Source organism: Myotis yumanensis, unplaced genomic scaffold (assembly GCF_028538775.1).
Source record: "Myotis yumanensis isolate MYYU_CA2020_CCGP unplaced genomic scaffold, mMyoYum1.0.hap1 SCAF_11, whole genome shotgun sequence".
Taxonomy (NCBI): Eukaryota; Metazoa; Chordata; class Mammalia; order Chiroptera; family Vespertilionidae; genus Myotis; species Myotis yumanensis.
In genome coordinates, this window is record NW_027223762.1 from 10274218 (window position 1) to 10277895 (window position 3678).

Here is a 3678-nt window from a genome sequence, read left to right on the forward strand (position 1 = left end):
GTTTCCATTTTCCTCAACCCAGCAGGGAAGTTGGCCTGCTGGGGACTTGCAGTAGAAAAGGCTCCCTGTGGATGAGGCAGACTACCACCTGGCCACTCAGGGGTCACCTAGGAGGCCAGCTGAGCTCTGAAGGGGGACCTTACTGAGGGTACAAGCCCCAAAAGCCTTGGGTGGTGAGAGGGGTGCTGAAGAGTCTTGCGGGAGCACTTCACTCACAGCAGAGTTCTTCGATCCTCACTCAGAGCTCATTAATTCTTATTTTAAATATAGTCCCATCCCCTTGTTATCTGATTTTCTAGGTCTCCAGAGAGACAGACGAGGGTGGGTGAAATTTTCCCCTAAGGGTACACGTGTCTGGCTTTGTAAAGTCTGAGAATTATTCTGGATGTATGTGTGTGTGTGTGTGTGTGTGTATGTATGTGTGTGTGCGCATGCGCAAATGTACTGATATGCGTGGAAATTATGTGTATAGCGGTGTGTTGGTTATGCCTGTGTAAGAGAACCTGTGTATAGATTGGCATTTTGTGTATATGTCGGTTTGTGTGTGTATATTGGGTGTGTGGTATGTGAGGACATTGGTGAGTGAGTTTGTCATTTCCTGTGTTTATATACATACTTATAGTCAGATGTAAAATATGTAAATCAGAATTTACACTTATGGGAATCTGTAGAATGTTTAAGAGAGCATTTGCGGGGTTGCTTATACGTTTGTATCTTTGAGCTACACTGTGAGTTTGTATAATGGGCTTTTGTAGGGACAGCCCTAGGCAAAGTTTTCAACTCATATGGTCAGACCATATGGAATTACCATTTTGGGGGTTAAAATGGTTTAATGTTCAGTGATGTCTGTATGATTCAGCCTAATGTGCATATGCATATAATGTGTATACATACATACATATGTAAATTCAAGCGAGCATAGCTTCTGTGCCACACTGTATTACTCTCAGAGCCAAGCCGGAGATAGTCACTGTGAATGTGGGACCTGGGAAGAAATTTAACATGGATCTTGAACAAGATATAGAAGGAATGACTAATGCAACAGAAAGTTGCAATAGGGGAATAGTGAGAAGTGAGATGAAAAGTTCTTCACTCTGGGAAGCCTTCTCCACAACCTGTTTTGTACTCACCCGCCCCTCCGTTTCCCTCTGCTGTGGCCTTCAACATTCCTGTGAACATCCTCTCTGGTGACACTTGTCAGATTGAACTGTAATTGTTATTTCCAGTGTCCACCTTCTCCATTAGACAGCAAGTTAACTGAGGGCAAGAACTAGGTGTCTGTAGTTCACTTATATCCTAGCAATTAGCACAGAGTTCGGTACAGAATAGAAACTCAATGTTCATTGAAGAGTTGGATGTCTAAAAGCTGGATAGACATTCTGGTAAACCTGTGCCTGTGTGACTTGTTCTGTACAGGGGTAGACATTGTGGAGGGGGGTTAACATGTGCAGAATATCATTTTAGAAAATGTTAATTTAGAGGTGATAAAACGAATAGACAGATTTAGGGATGATTAGCAATCAGAAGCCCGGTAGTTACCCAGACAGGTAGTAATAAGAAGACCTGGACCACCGTGGCATTGGGAGTGGACAGTAAGTGAAGATTACTGTCCAGAGGTTAAAAAGTGCAGTAGAAGACTCTTGGTGATGGCTAGGTATGTGGGAAACAAAAAGAGAAAGAAAGGGTGACCCTAAGATTTGGAGCCTGCGTGACTGAGAGGATAATGAAGACACTGGTAGAAATTAGGAGGCGTAAGGGTAAACAATGTAAACTTCGGTGAGCTCTCTTTTGAACATGTCGCAGATTTCAGGTATATTGGAAATGAACTGAGGGAAAAAAGCAAAAGAACATACGAATAAAGATGATCAAGAGGCGCTTAGATATGTGACAAGAGCCCAGACAGCGAGCCGAGGGTGTAGATATTCAGACATTGTCTCAACAAATATTCCCTCAGAGCCTATGTGTCAGGCAGTGGTCTAGGCCCTGGACAAAGCCAAGTTTCTGTCAACTTTTATAGTTTCCTTATCCCTGCAGTCATTGGGAAGCGATTTCTTTTACTTCCTTAAATATAATAAGCATCATTACATTATAACCTGTGTCGAAAAGTTCTTTATCTGAAGTCTTTGCTGGTTTGTTTCTACTGCCTGTTGTTTCTCACTGACCCTTTCTCATTTCCTTCGATGCGTGGTTATCTTTGACTTTGGGTTGAAAAATTATTTGTAGGGAGCTCCCGAAAATAAATAAATAAATAAATAAAAGTATAAAGATGTCTGTTCTCTTTAAATTGATCTATCGACTCAATGCCATGACAAGTACAATCCCGAAAGGAACCTGACAAGATGATTCTAAGTTTTATAAGGAACAGTAAAGGGCCAATTATTGTTAAAAAGAAAACGGAAAAAGAGCCACATGGGGAAGCTTGCCCTACCAGGTAGCAAGACTTACTTTAGATCCTCCCAGGTTAAATATAAACTTCCCACTGTGTATTCCGATCGTCCCTAATCATCTCCCTCTTACCTTCCCGACCTCATGGTCCACTGCTCCTCCGCATGGAACGCTTGTCCCAGTCTGTCCCATCTTCTCCCAGCCTTCCCCCTTTGGGCTATGGCCTCCCCTCTCTTTGCCTTTGCTCTGTCTGTCTTCCTTGTCTTTAATTCACAAATCCGTCCTTTCTACCAACACCTGGCCTGGCCCTGCTCAAATACTACCTCCAAAAGCTTATGCAGCTTATATATGTTCTTATCCAGCTCATATAACTTCTTTCCTCCAAACTCTCAGGCCCCTTTATTGTTTCTGCCATCTATTTTGGTATTTTTATCATCAATAGCATCAAAAAAGAGAGGAGAATGTACTACTCCAATGAATGATGTTTATAATGGGGGAGGCTATGCATGTATGAGGTCTAAGGGGTTCATGGGAAATCTCTGTACCTTCCTATTAATTTTGTTGTAAACCTAAAATGTTCTAAAAATAATAAAGACTTTTTAAAAAATCAGGGGGAAAAGAGGAGAAAAAGAAGAAGAAGGGAACCTAGAGCTGGGCATTCAGAATTGGCTCTATGTAGGCCTGCTCTGCCTCATCAGGAGGCATACAGTCTCCTTGAGCACGTGTCCGAGATCCGCCAGAAAGCCTGCCAAGAGGCATTAAACACGCACAGGCTGAGTCGGGTGGGAAATGTCACATAGTCTGATCAAACCCTGCAGGGTCAGTGGCAACCTTGAAGCTGTGTTGGTACACAGGAGCTGTGTGCACCTTCTTCATCTGGGACACAGTTCTGACCATGAGAACAAATACTAAATGTGCAGGAACAATCTATATGTCCACCAGGAGGAGTCTTGGTTCTATGATGGTACAACCACGGGCAGCTAGTAAGAAGAGTGAGGCAGCTCAATATCGGTAATGGGATAAAGATAAGGAAAGAGCGTGACCGGTTTGGCTCAGTGGATAGAGCGTTGGCCTGCGGACTGGAGGGTCCCAGGTTCGATTCCGGTCAAGGGCATGTACCTTGGTTGCGGGCACATCCCCGGTGGGGGGTGTGCAGGAGGCAGCTGACCGATGTTTCTAACTCTATCCCCCTCCCTTCCTCTCTGTAAAAAATCAATAAAATATATATTTTTTAAAAAGATAAGGAAAGAAAGCCAGGTTCGGACCAACGTCACCACGTGTGGGGTTCTTGTT